Raw genomic sequence first — 16,794 nt, 5'->3', positions numbered from 1 at the left:
TGTGGACTTGGTCCACAGACTACCACAGGGGGGAGGAGCCAGCATTCGCTCAGGCAGGCACAGATCTATTCAGGGTGAGGGGACTACTCTTCCCACTACTCCAAATGCAGATCCCCTATTCAGCCTAGCGCTGACTTACCTTGCCCTCCCTGGAACCACACACACCTCACCAGCCCCTGTCACTCCAGAGCCAGACATGCAACACAAATCAGGCAGGCAGACACATAGCACACAGAAATGCCAACTTCTAAAAGTGGCATTTCTAAAATAGTGCTAATAAATCTGGGCACACAATTGCACAGCATTTATTATTACTATTACAACCATACCAAACTTGACAATGCTGCTCCTTTCATATCAGGAATTACCATGGAAACACTTATCAGGGAATCCCCAATGCATTCCTATGAGAGGGCAGCCTTACAGCAGTGAGACAACAAAAATGGCTGTTTGTCACTACCGGGAACGGTTACACACTTAAGGTACATGTCCTACCGTTTACCTACAATGCACTCTGCCATAGGGCTAGCTGGGGCCTACTTTAGGGGTGACTAATATGCAGTAGAAGGGGGGGTCACAGACATGGCACACACTTTAGGTGCCACATCACAGCAGCAGTAACACTGCACGCACAGGCCCTGCAATGGCAGAGGCCTGAGACAGGTTTGAAAGGCTACCTTGGTGGGTGGCGCAATCAGCGCTGTAAGCCCACCAGAAGCATTTAATTTATCAGACCCGGGTATCTGAGATACCACTTTACAAAGGACTGACAGGTAAATTAAATATGCCTAACAGGTGTAGACCAATCTTTACTATGTTTACCACTGAGAGCACACACACTTTACACTGGACAGCAGTGCTAAAGTACCCAGAGTCCTAGAACCACCAACACTATGTCAGAAAAAAGGCTAGGAGGAAGGCAAAAAGTCCAGAGATGACGCTGCAAAAAGGGCCAAGTCCAACAAAGCAATTGACACGTTCCCCATTAGCAGCATCCAATAGAATTTCTGAAAATCCCTGGGAGCAGGTACACTCCCCAGTTTCTCACATCTTCACAACAGAATACAGAATCAAGGGGCACATGCATCATTGTAGGTTTTGCGATTCCTAAATTGTGAAAATTAAGGAATCGCAATTTAGGAATTGCAAAATCCTATGCATCAAGAATTTTCTAAAGTTTTAGCGATTCCTTAATTTTCTGTATTTGCGATTCCTTAATTGCGAATCGCAATTAAGGAATCGCATTACATTGATTCCTATGGGCCTAGAGGCCCATAGGAATCAATGGCAAGGCATTCTCATTTTGCGAATTCGCAATTAAGGAATCGCAAAAGGAGAATGCAATTTCAAGGGTGCAGGGGGGGTCCAAAGGATCCCCCCTGCACCCCTGAAATGTCACGTAAGTACATTTTACGGGCATGTGTGTGTGTAAAATAGAAGTTTCAAAAATGCACTTTTGTGCATTTTTAAAACTATTCGCAAATTACCATGAAGGTTGACTTCATGGTAATTTTCCCCTTCCTAATTGCGAATTCGCAATTTAAAAAAAATCATGCATAGCATTTAAGAAATCGCAAAATTTGCGATTTCTTAAATGCTATAGCAATTTAAGAAATCGCTAAAAATTGCAATGTCTTAAATTGCGAAAAATGAAAAAAAAATGATGCATCCCAAAAATGGTTTTTGCATTCGCAAACGGACGATTTTTGCGATTCGCACCGTTTGCGAATGCAAAAAGCAATGATGCATGTGCCCCCAAGTCCTTGAAAAGATACTTCATCCACATCTTACGGTTCAGACAGTTCTTCCCATGAGACATTTTTCCTGCCATCTCCTCTACTGCTGGTGAAAGCCTTACTACCAGTTGTCTAATATCTAAAAAATGCCTATTTACTAACTAACAGAAGGCTTCTGGAAAGTTACAGCATCTGCAGTGGGAGAGAAACACATCTTGCGTAAACAACAGTTCAATAATAATAATAATAATAATACTGGATTTTGTATAGCGCAACAGCTACCTCGCTAGGAGGTGTCCCGGCGCTAGTAGAACACAGATGACCCGGGGCTAATGATGGAAGAAACTAACGGGGTTGGATAAAGAGCCAAGTTTTCAGCAGTGTCTTAAAACAGGGTTCAGAGGGAGCCTGTTGAATTTCTTGTGGCAGGGTATTCCACAGAGCGGAGACGTTAGCCGAGAAGGTCCGACCGCTTAGTCGAGCCTTTTTCGTGCGTGGGACTGCCAATTGAACACGGCAATTGGACCGCAATGCACGGGTTTGGGAGTATCTGGGGAGGCGGATTTTCAGGTATTCTGGACAGGAGCCATGCAGGGATCTAAACGCCAATGTCAGTGCTTTAAACTTTATTCTGCTGGTAACTGGCAGCCAGTGCAGGGATCGAAGATGCGGAGAGATTGACTGCTTGAGTGGAATAAGCAGTAACAGTCTCGCAGCCGCATTTTGAACTACCTGAAGCTTTTGTGTCAGGTATTTTGGAAGGCCTAGGTAGAGTCCGTTGGCATAATCCAGCCTTGAAGTAACAGTAGCATGGATAACCGTTTTTCGGCAGCTCTCTGGGAGGAGTCTGAGGATTTTTCGGAGATTTCTCGTTTACTCATGCAACAGCCGGCAACTTGTTGGATATGGGATGTAAAGGACATGCTATCATCTCATCTTACTCCAAGATTTTTTGCCGTGTGACTAGGTAGGGGGGCAGGGCCCATCTCCATCGGCCACCAAAGTTCTGACGCGGGAAGGGGACCATTGCCAAAAAAGATAACTTCGGTCTTATTGGCATTGAGTCTTAATTTATTTGCATTCATCCAATGTGCTACATCTTGGAGACAGCCTTTGAAGTTAGAAAAGGACTCTTGCGTGATCTCGGAATACGGAAATACCAACTGGGTATCGTCGGCATACGAAATTGCCTTGACACCCCAGTTTGCAATTAGCGTAAAGAGAGGAGCAAGGTAGATGTTGAACAGAAGGGGGCATAGGGCCGACCCTTGCGGCACTCCACAGTCAAGGGTCTTGGGTGCCGAAGAGATCGTCCCAAGTGCCACCTTCTGAGTTCTCTGGGATAGATAAGAGTGTTCAACTTGGAAAACAGTTCTTTCAATGTTAATATTAAATCAGTGTTAAATTGACATCAGTAGTTAGGCTAACTTAACTTAGTACATTATGTTACTTCACTTGGATGCTTGAAATACCTTAGTAAGACTACCCACTTTCAAATCCGCCTTTATTATATTCACATTATTTTGCATAGTCTTTTGCACCTTTCAGTTAAATGTGATGGTATGTATAAAATGAGTGAAATCGCCCCAGCACTAGTTTACTGATTATTTTATCAAACTCTCTGTTCTTAAGATGGAGGCTTATATGAGGGATAGCATGCATCTCATTTTATGCACTGAGGAATTTTGGTTTGATTGGCATTTTCAAATTCTGGTAACATTAGACATACAATCATTTTATACACACATATCCCAGGACACTGTTTCCAGGTTCTCAGACAGGCGCAGGATTAGCATCACTGTCCTGTCCTGGTACCAACACCGCCTGCCTTACTGAGATTGACAATATAAAGAATTATTCAAATCTCTGAATGATTTCATTTTCAGAAACAAACGGTGTGGCTATAGTAGCGCACTTCAACCTACATCAGTCAATTGGCAATGTTACACATTTCTAACTTTGTGACAACATGTTAGAGAAATACTTTTGGCCCTAATGAAAGTGCTAAACTATGTAGGCTAAACATATGCAGAAAACTAGTTAGCTACTCGAAGATGAACCATCCATTTGCTAGATAAGTCTACATGATGACCTTGGATATACATTTTTATTAATACAGCTGAGAAAGGCGCAGCATACATAGAGAGAATACATTCGGTATGTCCTCTAATCTGCATAATTTGTTATTACACATTCCAGCCCTTTACCTCTTTTTGGCTTTTTGCTTACTTTTGGCAGTAATGGAAATGATGAAAAAGGGAACCCTCAGATCGCTGGAATAATACTTTTGCACTCGGCATACATATACCTTTGCTATCAAAATATTTGCAGGAGTTAGTTAATGTCATCTAACTGATTTCCACATTTTCTTCATGGATTATCTAGAGTCAAACTCCTCTAATGTTAACCCTCCTAAATGATAGGATTTGTGGGAGAAATAATTTGGGGTGTCAATATATATCACCCATACAAGGAGATATGAGGGGTCGATTTTTTGTTAACCTCAATATCCTCTAGATATCCATTCATCTTGTCTGTGTGGAGCTCTTCTATCATGACTTCTACAAGGGTCATAAATTAAGTGGCAAACGTCAACTGCATTAATATATTACTACAAAAATACAAATGATATTAACATTCTTTATTTTTAGTCTGTATGATGGCATGTTCTAAAACAGAGCTTGCCTTAGAAAGGGCAGGGTTAGGAATGTGAATTTAATCAGAGTGTAAATCAGAGTTCTGTACACTATCAAAAATGTAGACATTTGATTGGTTCCTTGCCAGTCAATATTGACGTCAGAGATTCATAGCTAGCACCTGAAACATTAATTTCAACCTACCTGTCACTACACCTTCTTCCCATAATATCTGTAAAGATCATAAAGATCTAATGAAGAAGTGTAATGTTCACCTAGGTCAAAGAATGTTCCTGCACTGGGATACCTGGTCACACTGAGCCTTTAGAACATATGTAGAAGTGGACTCAGCATTATTATTTTGTGCAGGAAGGGACACCTTCCTGCACAAAAACAATCCTGAGAGGCTTTTTCCTCTTTCTATATGTGCTGCGGAATGCAGAACATATATACAAAGAGGAACAGATGAGGAGAATTAACAATATTTCTCCTTCTTATGCGTCACCTGGAGAGGTGTATCTTTTTGGTGCAATCCCAGGTTTATATGGTCTTGTAAATCTGGGAACACATCAAAAACATGGGAACACCCAATAAATGCCCATGGAATGAGTACACAGGGCAGAGTAATGCAACTCAACGATTTGTGCTGTGTTGCATTACTCTAAATTTTTGGAGCCAGTCAAAGCCATGCAAAGTGGCTTTGCGTGGCTTAAAAAATCTGGCTAAAGGTTTGCATTGCTCTTTCACCAAGTTGCGTGTACCAAGTGTGATGCAAACTGGGTCATAAATATGCCCCTTGGTCTCCAATTTGAGGGTCTGTGGTATGAAGACCCATGGACACCAGAAGTAAAAGGCACCCATTGATACAATGGGGTCTAGAAACTTATGATTGCCTTGGCACCCATCCAAACTGTATTTATCACAGTTATGGAGTACAAAACAGGCATTGAAAATTTAAGATGCACTTGAGGTACTCTAAACTGGAACTTAGCAGAATAACTTCTGACGCCTGGCAGAATTTACAAGCATTTGTTTCATGGGTCAATAAAGATTTAGGGCCTGATTTACTAACCTTTCATGCTGCTCAATGCAGCAAGAGAACTTGCTGTTTCGGGTTGCCTTAAAGGGGTAGAGCAGAAATGTGCCTTAGCTACTAAAATACGATGCACTTCCACTCTCTCGTTGCATTGGTGTACTTGTAGCAGCCCGACGGCAATGCAGCACACTTGCACCATGACACAAGGGTGCCTGCTTTGTGGTCAGAATAGTTTTTGTGCAGTCAGATATGCCTTCCTGCAGAATAACAATTCTTTAAGACGTATTCCTCTTTGCATGAGTGCTGCAGAATGTAGCACACATGCAAAGAAATAGTAACAAGGAGAAATAAAGATATATCTCCTTGTTACACCATCCTCATGTAGGATCACCATTTTGTCGCAAACTCAGCTGTACAGTCTTTAGTTACTCTCAGTTTGTGTCAAAATCCATGGATGGATTCACAGGAACTTGGATGCTTCACAGAGGTGTAACGTACACCCCTGTACGCCCTTTTGGTGTGGGGGGGGGGCCAAACCATTCACCTCAAAGGTGGCCTCTTGGGCTTACCAGCTGCAAACAAATAAAACACTCAGAAGCAGCAAGGCAGTTAGGCAATGGGTAATGGGGGCCCCTCAACTTACCTTAGAGGGGGCACCCTGAGGTTGTATTCTGCAGGCTCGATTAAATTAGGTTATATTTGCATATCTGAAGCAGGATCCTTTATAATGATATGTTTTCTTAACATTTTCTGCAATTAGTATATCTTAAAAAAATTGGAAAAGATGAATCCCCACAAGGCACGTATGCACCCATAGTTACCACAAGGATGGTAACACGTGTATATGTACGTGTTTGTTTGTAGTTTTAGATACTTGTTAGTGGAATTAGGTTGTGCATAATCCCAGAAAACCACCACAATTAACATCAAATTAACCAGCTTGTTTTGGAGCATGGGTCTTGCCTTATTATTGAAACTTGTGTGACTCAAAGACATTTGTTGGTAGAGCAACTTTTAGGCAACTTCGTTTATTTTTCTTTTGTATGTCAGACAGGAACCACTTTGTCCAATAGTGGCGATGACGTCTGTAAAAGGAATGATCAAGGCTTAGGCAATCAATGATATAGATTCCTTTCTGGGCTCAGAAGTCTGGATAAGCAGATCAAACTAGGCAGATTTTAGGCGTCCAATACCCGTGTGCTGCTGTCAGTACGGGCATTAAGTGTCAGTAGAGGTTTCCTGTGCAGGAGAAGTGATGTCTGCATCTTTTGTAAATCCTAAAACCTATTATCCAGCAGTCGATGGCAATTACAAGTGAAAGATAGAGACGAGAACACCATTCACACGAAATGCCGTGCTCATCATGCAATGGTAGGAGCAATTTATTTCTTGAAGCTATTTCGTCCATCAGTAGTCCTAATGATGGCATCTTTATTGTGGCGGGAACTTCAAGGTCAGAAAATGGAATAACTAAGCTCTGCCTGATGCTGCTCATTTTTTGCCGGATTCTATTGTTATTATATCCTAAGAACGCAGTTTCACTACACTGATCTTATTTTCAGTTAGCAGGCACTCGGAAGGTGTATTAAAATCATGACACAGAGGGGCATATTTACAAACCCCTAACTCCATCGAAGAGTCATTTTTTCTGAAGTTCGAGTAGCATTACGTCATTGTCCATATTTACAAGTTGGCGCTAAGCCACATAACGCAGCATAACGGCACCTTGTAAATAAGCCCCTTTCCGCCGCAGTCTACTGTGGGGCAGGCAATAGGTGTTGCAGTGGGCGTTCCCCGGCAACACAGATTGCTTTGTTATGCTGCCCCAGATTTACAAGGTTGGGGCAGCACCAAAAACTATGGTCAAGTAACACCAGGTCTTTCTGCAGCACATTTAGAAATAACAAATTGCCCTTATTGATTGTTTATGTGCACGAAGGTGTCCCTTTATGAACATAAACAATCACCCCATGCAGCACAGGCACCCTTGCAACATGGGGCCAGGGTGCCTGCACTGGCGCTAGGCAGATATTTTAGCGCCAGTGCTAGGGGAAATGCAGAGGGGTGTCATATTTTAGTAAATATGCTGCTACCCTGTTTTTTTAAAACGTAGGATCGCGTTGGCATGACACCGAGCTCCGACATTTCTTATAAATAACCCCCAGAGCTTCTGAAGTAGCGTCTATGAGTGGAACATAAAATTCGGACCCCTACTAAGACCCTTGTTTGCACAGGAGTCAGTAGGCAATGTCAAAAAAGTTTAAGATTTGTGCTATTTCACAACCAAGCTAGTAACTTAAGGCAGTGCTTGGTGTAAACACCTCTCAACACCATATAATGAAACCATGTTTCTGGAAGTGGTAACACGTGACAAGAGTGTGCATGTTTGTTGTGTGGAATTATGTTTGTGGTGTTTTGCTATTGTAAATGTATGCATGGTTTTACACTGAATCTACCACCCCTTCATGTCAGCGATGTTGTTTTAAACTGCATTTATAATATACTCGTGTGTTACACCAGGATGTGCAGGCCTTCTTGCCTGTTGGAGCTGAAGCCTAGTTTTCTCCTCAGCAAGATATATTTTCCCTCAGCAGAGAAGCCTCTGCCGTCTATTATTTATTCAAGGATCTTACAAAAATATTCTCATGAGAACCAGGGGCACCTGTCTTCGCTCCTGTTATCCTATTATCTGTAATTTTGCCATTAACCTCCTTCTGACTTCTCCTGTGCCAGTGTGTGGAAAATAAATGAAAAGTATTGTGATGTCTAAGCATGTTAGCATAATGTGCGGGATAACCTTGTTTGTAAGGGTGAAGGTAAGGGTGAAAGTTTGTTTTAGTTGTACTAAATTCTTTGATTTGTTTTAATAAACGTTACAGACTTTAAGTAGGCTGCGAGAATGGTTATCTAACAGTTCTAATGCTTTGGACCAGGAAACTTGCCCACTCTCGGACTGAACTAAAAAGGGGGCTGGACTAAACATATACCCTGACATCGCATGCGTTTACATCACATTCTATTACAACGCGGTTGTTACAACGACTGCGTTGTTACATCGCAGTACCATTACAACACAAGATGGCGTGCTGGATTTAGGAATATTATAATTTACAATTCCAACTCCAGTGTGTGCAAAAGTAGGGAAGGTGTTGGAATAGTAAATTATACTATTCCTTAGTTTAGAGTGCCATCTAGAGCAAGTCGTTGTAACAACTTGCGATGTAATGGTACTGCGATGTAACAATGGGGTCGATGTAAAGAACGCATTGTAAAGGTAAAGCAGTGTAATGACTGCGTTGTTGAGGGTGTTTCCCGGCACTAGGTTCCACCAGATGGCCCCAGTCACCAAAGATAAGGGGGCTATTCTTCAAGGGAACTGGGGTGGAGCGAGGCCTAGCACTCGATGGTGCAAGCAGTGTTCGTTAAAAGAACTGTAATACAAAGTTCGAACATAAATATTGTTCTGCTGGCGTGCTTTCTGTATGTGATGTCTTTGAAGGAACACATGATGCTGTCTGTGTAGGTGAGACCAGTAGACTGGGTGAGTAAGTAGCCAACGTGAGGAGTCCCTGAAGGAGGAATGTGTTTGCCTTCCAGTATACAGAGTGAATGTGCAGAAAGAGAAAGATAGAGGGGCATATTCCCAACAAATAGCGATATTTATCGCTAAATAGGGTTAGCGGCAATATTTTTATCGCCACACATCACCGGTTTTTATCTCTGAGATAACTTGCTAATAGCAAGGTTTATGTCAAAAGCGATAAAAATCAGGCGAAATGCGTGAATATCGCTGAGAATACAGCGATATTCACGCATTAGCGACGAAATGCTCTTAGCCATGTTATCCACCTCCCATTGGATAACATGGCTAAGAACTGGTCTGAGCAGGCATTCGTTTTTGGCGATAGCAGGAATATTTCCATTGCTACGCCTGCCTTGTTAATAGGCGATAGCGACGTTATCGACTGCTTGCAGTCGCTAACAGGTTGGGTATGCCTACTTTGCATGTCATTAGCGATAAATATCGCTGACATGCAAAGCGGGTTCCAAACCACTCGCCTAAAAGCTGTCGCTAACGATAGCGACAATATCGACTGCTTGCAGTCGCTAACAGGTTGGGTATGCCTACTTTGCATGTCATTAGCGATAAATATCGCTGACATGCAAAGCGGGTTCCAAACCACTCGCTATCGCCTAAAAGCTGTCGCTAACATCAGTTAGCGACAGCTTGCTAATAGAGCGATAGAATTATCGCCGCTTAGCGGCCGAAAACGGCTGCTAAACTGGCGATAATTGCCTAACGCCAATCTTGGTAATATGCCCCAGAGTTATAGGACCCTAAGCACAGATCCTATGGGGAAGAATGTGAGTGAGAAATAGGCTTGTTGATCCAGCTGCATGGGCACCTTCGTTAATTCATCCTAATGTAAACCTCAAGAAAAGTCGACAGCAAGGGAGTCAGTGAGTGAGAGCTGTCTCTCTCCATGAGATCAGAAATGAGAAACTATCTGAGGGAACTCCCCCTTCTAGGCTCTGGACAACACTCTCTCACTCCATGGGAGACTCCTCACCACACTATGTTCCACCAGTACAGCATCTTCCTTAGGTTTCAAAGGTGGCCAAGGGGAATCTTTGCTTGGGGTTGAAGATCTGCAGCTCAATCATATATTCAATGTGGAGATCATTCATTGCTGTCTTTTTACTTAACCCATCTTCAAACAGTCAACTTATGGTAATATGGTAATCAGTCTCTTCCTTGGCACGCATGTGGCAAAACACGTTAGAATTTGCCTGGTTTGCCCTGAGCATCGGAGCAAGCAGCTTTCTTTGGAATGGAATGCAAATAGAATGAAAAAAGATTTACAAAAGTCGAATTCATCTTCATGTACGCTTGTTGCCATTCTATAAAGGATTGTGGGGCATATTACCAAGCAATAGCGATAATTATCGCTATTGGTTGGTTAAAGACAAGAATTTAACTCTGAGCTGCGGCGATTTTTATCGCAGATAAACCTTGATATTACCAAGGTTTATCGCAGATGCGATAAAAAACGGCCGCAATGCATGAATATCGCTGAAAAGTCAGCGATATTCATGCATTACCGAGCTAATGCTCTTAGCCATGTTATCCACCTCCCATTGGATAACATGGCTAAGAACTGCTCAGGGCAGGTGTTAGCTTTTGGAGATATTCACGCTTAGCGCGAATATCTCCAAAAGTTGGTAATAGGAGATAGCAATGTTAGCGACTGTTTCCAGTCGCTAACATCTTGGCACGCCCACTTTGCATGTCATTAGTGATAAATATCACTGACATGCAAAGTGGGGCCCAAGATGGTCGCTATCTCCTACTAGCTGTCGCTAACTGGTGTTAGCGACAGCTAGGTAATAGGGAGATAATTTTATCTCCGCTTTCTTGGCTTTTAAAGCCAAACAAGCGGAGATAAACCCCCTTGATAATATGCCCCTGTGTTTTCTTAACCAAACGGTTCCTAGGCCTATAGAAAATATAGGTGCAGCAATCATATATATATACTGAGACACTTTTTTGTCCTATCTCGAGGGTTATTGTGATAGATCATTTTCCATTTCACTTGCACTGATGAAAGGAGTGACATATCAATACCCCAAAATGCTTCTGATACGAGCTTGGCCACAAGAGGAAGGCTGTACGTCTTGCAAAGGTCCTGGTAAATAAGACACGCTCGTGACAAGCATAGTAATTCATAATTTTAGTAAGTCTTTGTGGCAAGGACCTCACCACTTTAGAATTAACATGAGCCCGATATGTGGTAAACAGTAAAGATGGTTGGGTGCTCCCACCTGGGGTTTGTCTTCAAGGGTGAGCAACGTAGTTTCCCTGCAGCAAAGGACAGCTCCGGACAAAATGCACTTCTTTTCTGCAGTAGAAATACTGTCCTTTTCATTTCTTGTTCTGTCTCCCTCTGTCAATAGTTCGCTTGTCGATCTGCATAACTTCCTCAACAGATTTCTCTTGCAGTACTTCAATAGCAGAAAATACTTTTATTTGATTTTTTAAATCACTAAAGGGTGGAACAAGCCACCATGAAATGATCCCAGCCTTAGTAGGGTCAGGTTCCACTTTTTTTGGTATGAAAAGTGTTCTGACAAGTACTTTTGGGGAATCAGCGTTTTATAGGAATGCATCACGGCCCATGCATGGGGTTTCTGGGCCAGTGTGGCTTTGTTATTAACAGTGAGTGATGCTTGATGGCTTTATTCGCTGTGTTTTTAAACCCAGAGTAGGTTGTTATTGTGAGCCAAGCCGCATCTAACTGTAATGCGGAAAGTAATTCCTTTAACCCCTTCGGTGCTCAGGACGGCCGGGAGCCGTCGTGAGACAAGTGGGCGTGTGCTCACGACGGCTCCCAGTCGTCCTGGCACCCCCCTCCACCCGTGGGACGCCCTTTAACATGCCCCCACCCGGGAAGGCAGGGGAAGCCCTTCCCCTGCCTCCCATTGCCCCCGCCTCCACGTCATCAAATGATGTCAGTGAGTGAGGCGCGCTGGCGTCATTGCAGGATACCGGATGCACTGGAACCCATTTGATTTCAGTGCATCGAGGGAAGAGGAGGTAAGTTTCTCCTCTTGGAGGGTAGGGTCTACATTTTAAAAGGCATCAGAGGAAGGAAGGGTTTTCCTTTCTGCTGATGTCATTTAAAAAAGCAATCCTGCTGCATTATCGCGCCTTGGGGTTGCAATATGTGCAGTTTGTTCTGCCCCCCTTGGGGGGGGGGGGGCAGATCGGACTTTAAAATTATATATATGTGCCCACTGGGCCACAAATGATGTTTTCTTTTTTTAAATACCCATTTTGTGTCGGGGAGCGGCCCCTTGTGCAACGGTCACTCCCCTTGGGGGTGAAATGTGTGCACTTTGTTCTGCCCCCCATAAATATGTATATATATATATATATATATATATATATATATATATATATATATATATATATATATATATATATATATATATATATATATATATATATATATATATTCACTGAAAAAACCATAGGTTATAGACCATATATAGTTAGGAATTAGCATTTACAAAACCTTGAAAATTCACTGAAAAAACCATAGGTTATAGACCATATATAGTTAGGAATTAGCATTTACAAAACCTTATTTTACTCACACAAAACCATTGAAATTCCATATATAGTTAGTTGCACTAACTATATATCGCGCACCCGCAATCCACTGCTGATGATGTCACATATTACATCATTCATGACATGGTCAGTGACATCACTGATGACATCACTGATGACATCTCAAATGACATCACTGATGACATCACTGACGACATCTCAAATGACATCACTGATAACATCTCAAATGACATCACTGATGACATCACTGATGACATCTCAAATGACATCACTGATGACATCACTGATGACATCATCCAGTGACTGTGTGTTTCTGTAAAGTTAAAATGTGTCTTACATATTGAAGAATGAGTGGAAGTATAAGTGTCTGGACAAAGGATTTAGTAGGTGCATGACTGAATGTATGAGTGAGTGATTAAATGTGTCTCACTGAGTGCATGGGTTAGTAACTAAACTATCTTAATTTGAGCATCATTATGTCTGTTGTTCTGTAAACTGCTGCACGTGTTGATCAGTAGCTATATGATTAACTATATGGGTTACTGATTGATTGTCCAAGTATTTGTATGGGAGACTGAGTGTGTGTGTGGCTGGCTGGCTGGGAGGTGTGTGACTCTGTGCAGATCAATGTGTACTTGTATCAATGATTCTATAAGAAGGTAAGTATGTGTTAGTATATGTTTGAAAATGTAAGGTGCTCTATGTTTAACTGTATAGACAAGAAAATGGAAGTGTCATTGATTCTTTAACAGGACTGACTACGTGTGTGAGTAACTCCATGGATGAGTGGCAGACTGTGAGTGTCTGTATAGGTGTATGAGTGCATATGATAGTGTTGTAAAGATGAGTGATTGTATGTATGAATGATTGTATGGGTGAATGAGTGAATGTGTGTGTAGACATAGGAATCAGTGAGTGCGTATGTAGTAACTAGTATTGGTGTGTCAATGGTTTCAAAAATTATACTCTGTATTTAACACTGGGTGAAACAGAGGTTATATTTAAATGTGAGGAAATGCATTGTATTGTCACATGAATGATATCATCAGTGATGTGGTCATTGATGTCAAATCACATGTCATCAGTGATGTCATCAGTGATGTCATTTGAGATGTCATCAGTGATGTAATCAGTGATGTCACTGACCATGTCATGAATGATGTAATATGTGACATCATCAGCAGTGGATTGCGGGTGCGCGATATATAGTTAGTGCAACTAACTATATATGGAATTTCAATGGTTTTGTGTGAGTAAAATAAGGTTTTGTAAATGCTAATTCCTAACTATATATGGTCTATAACCTATGGTTTTTTCAGTGAATTTTCAAGGTTTTATAAATGCTAATTCCTAACTATATATGGTCTATAACCTATGGTTTTTTCAGTGAATTTCATTGGTTTTTTAACAGCTAATATCTGTAGCTGTAAAATGTATTCTTCTTTAAATCCAAAAATATATTTTATATGTTTATGAATAATTTTTTTTTAAAATATTTTTTTTTCTTCGTTCCCGCTTCGCGAATCGGGAAGCTTCCCGTTAGCTGACCTTGATGCCGCGAAATAGACCGCGAGCCGGTAAACGTTTCTTTACCGCAACTGCCGCGTTACAAAACAACATCGTGACGCCTCCCGTCCGCATGACGTTTCACGTTGTCGCGTGATACGTCATATGACGTGCTACGTTAGCGAACTGGTACGCGAAGCGAGTCGCAAAGCGCAGGTTTCTGGAAGCAAACCGGGAGGCCCTGCAAAGCGCTTAACGTAAACACAGCAGGTCATGTGACTTGGTAATAACACTTTTCATTGGTTCATTTCACTTTTGGTTTCCTAATGATGTAAGACTAGGTCATATAATCTAAAATGAACACTTTTCATTGGTTGAGAACTCTTGTTTTTCCCAAATGATGAAAATCCCTCCTTCTTTCCTCACTCTGACTTTCATCATTGTGAGAGAAAGACCCTTTCTGATCACTGAGCAATGGCTTCTTTAGTAGCTTCAGCTGGTGCTTCCCCACCACCTCCACCACATCCAAGGAAGAGTGGACCACCTGCTCAAGTTATAATTCAACAAGAAGAGGAAGAAGAGGAACAGGACGACGAGCACGAAGAGAGGCAGTTTTTGCCTGAGGAGCCCAGGACGTCTCACCGGAAAGAAAACTTCATTTGGCAATTTTTTAAAACTCCCAAAGGTCAGAAAAAAGTAAATGCAAGATACGTAACTTGCCTTATATGTCAAGATAGACTGTCCAGAGGAACCGAGAAAAAATACAGTTTCGGAAACTACACAATGCATCGCCATATGACTAGGTGGCATCCTAACAACTACAGTGCTGCACAGTTTCGGAACGACCTAGATAATCTCCCTATTATGGCCAGAAGATCTGTTGTACCGGAAGTAACGGGACCAGAGGGCAGGGAGATGGTGCCAAATATACAAATGAGATTTGGTGAAGTAAAACACATCTGCGTATTTTGCGATGGATTCATTTGCTACGGAGAAAGAAGCATCACTCTGATCAACAGAGCTATTGACTATCATATGCAAGTTTGTACGAAACGCCCAAAATAATAAATACTTTTTTTTTGTTTTGTTGCTCCTGTTGAGCCCTTTACAATGAATCGTTTTCATTGCCCCCTCCAAGAAAAACCCAAAAAAATATAAAACTGTTCAGAAAAATTCAAAAAAAGTAAAAAAATGTTCCGAAAAATAATAAAAAAAATATAAAACAACAAAAACAATAAAAAAAAAGTTCTTTTCAGAACTACCTCCCCGTTATTAAAAAATTGGTACAATATTTGGAACTGTGCTAACCTCTATTTCTCTTAGTTCGCTTCCCAGTTCGCTCGCCGGTACGCGAACCGGAAGCGAACCAAAAACAGTAAGTATAAGGGAAGGAAACAGACACTTATGTTAAAAGAAAGACAGCTATAGGGGAGTAAACTAGAGATACTATTACCCGTAATCCACTGCTGATGATGTCACATATTACATAATTCATGACATGCTCAGTGACATCATCAGCAGAGGATTGCGGGTTTTTTGGCAACGTGCCTTATCCACGGTTTAATAACGCTGCCTTTTGCTTTATATAAGTTTTCAAATTGTATGAAATATATACCAATAGGTCGTTATGAACCTTTAGGTAGTGCTTTTCTTCATGAGGTCTGGTCGCTTCCATACACATACAGATGTTTCAAAGATGATCAAGAAGTTTATCTGAATGGAGAGGAATGCACTGAGACGCCAGATCATTCACTAATGTGTAGGCACATACAGTTACACGGTTCATGCAACAAACACCGACCAAATATGGCTTGCGTGTTGCAAGGCACGCCAGTTCCTGCTATCATCCCCACGTTCAAGTTGTTGGAAAATGGTAGTTATTTGATGCTCAATAATGAAGATTGTTCTGGGTTAATTAAAAGTATTCCTTTTATCGTAACAGTAAGTGAACGGGTTATTTGCTGCAGAAATGTTCTATTTCCTCCCACACATGAACATAGGGAGTTTTCAATCTCGCCACAAATACCAACCTTGGGAGCAGATTTCAACGGCATGGCAAGAATAAGAGCTCTTTTGTCTCAGAGAGAGGTGGCCTTGAGTTCGGCCCGTGAAACTTTCGTGCTTCACATAGCGAACACCCGTACAGAGGTGCAGACCCTTTTCAATTCAGATTTGCCTTTCCATTTCAGCAAGATGGTTCGGACTATCTTTAACGCATCCTCCACAAAGGCCCTGGCGCACTTTTTTAAAGTTGTTACCAGTGGTCTCGTGACTTCATTTGAGAAAATCTTTGGAGTCATCCCTGCTTTCTTTCATTCTATTTTTTCCACTCTGCTTCGTGGATTGCCATTTTTACTTGCATTACCAGCGGACGCTCTTGTGCTTTTTTACATTTTTAAATATGGATGTCCCTCCTATGCAACCTCCCGCCCTGCAGCTGCTGACACTGTTCCGCAATCGCATGCTAGAATATTATGGCACAATGCCGTTGGCGATATTAAGCACGGCATATGGATTATCTTTTCGATTCTCCTACTTCACCTGTGTCCAGCCTGTATTTCACTGCCTGACCTGTGATTTCGATTGGGCCATTGATTTGTATTTCTGCGGACCGGTTTCTCCTGACGTCGACTTTAATCAGCTGATGACTCCTATCATTACTCACGAGTTGGTTTGTCCTGGCGAAAGGATTATGGCTGTGGCATTGATGCATGGACTAATTGGTCCCTGGAATTTACTGGCGGC

The sequence above is a fragment of the Lissotriton helveticus genome, chromosome 6 (genome assembly GCF_964261635.1).
Source record: "Lissotriton helveticus chromosome 6, aLisHel1.1, whole genome shotgun sequence".
In the NCBI taxonomy this organism is placed as follows: Eukaryota; Metazoa; Chordata; class Amphibia; order Caudata; family Salamandridae; genus Lissotriton; species Lissotriton helveticus.
The sequence above is the reverse complement of the archived record's forward strand: the minus strand, read 5'-3'. Positions refer to the sequence as shown.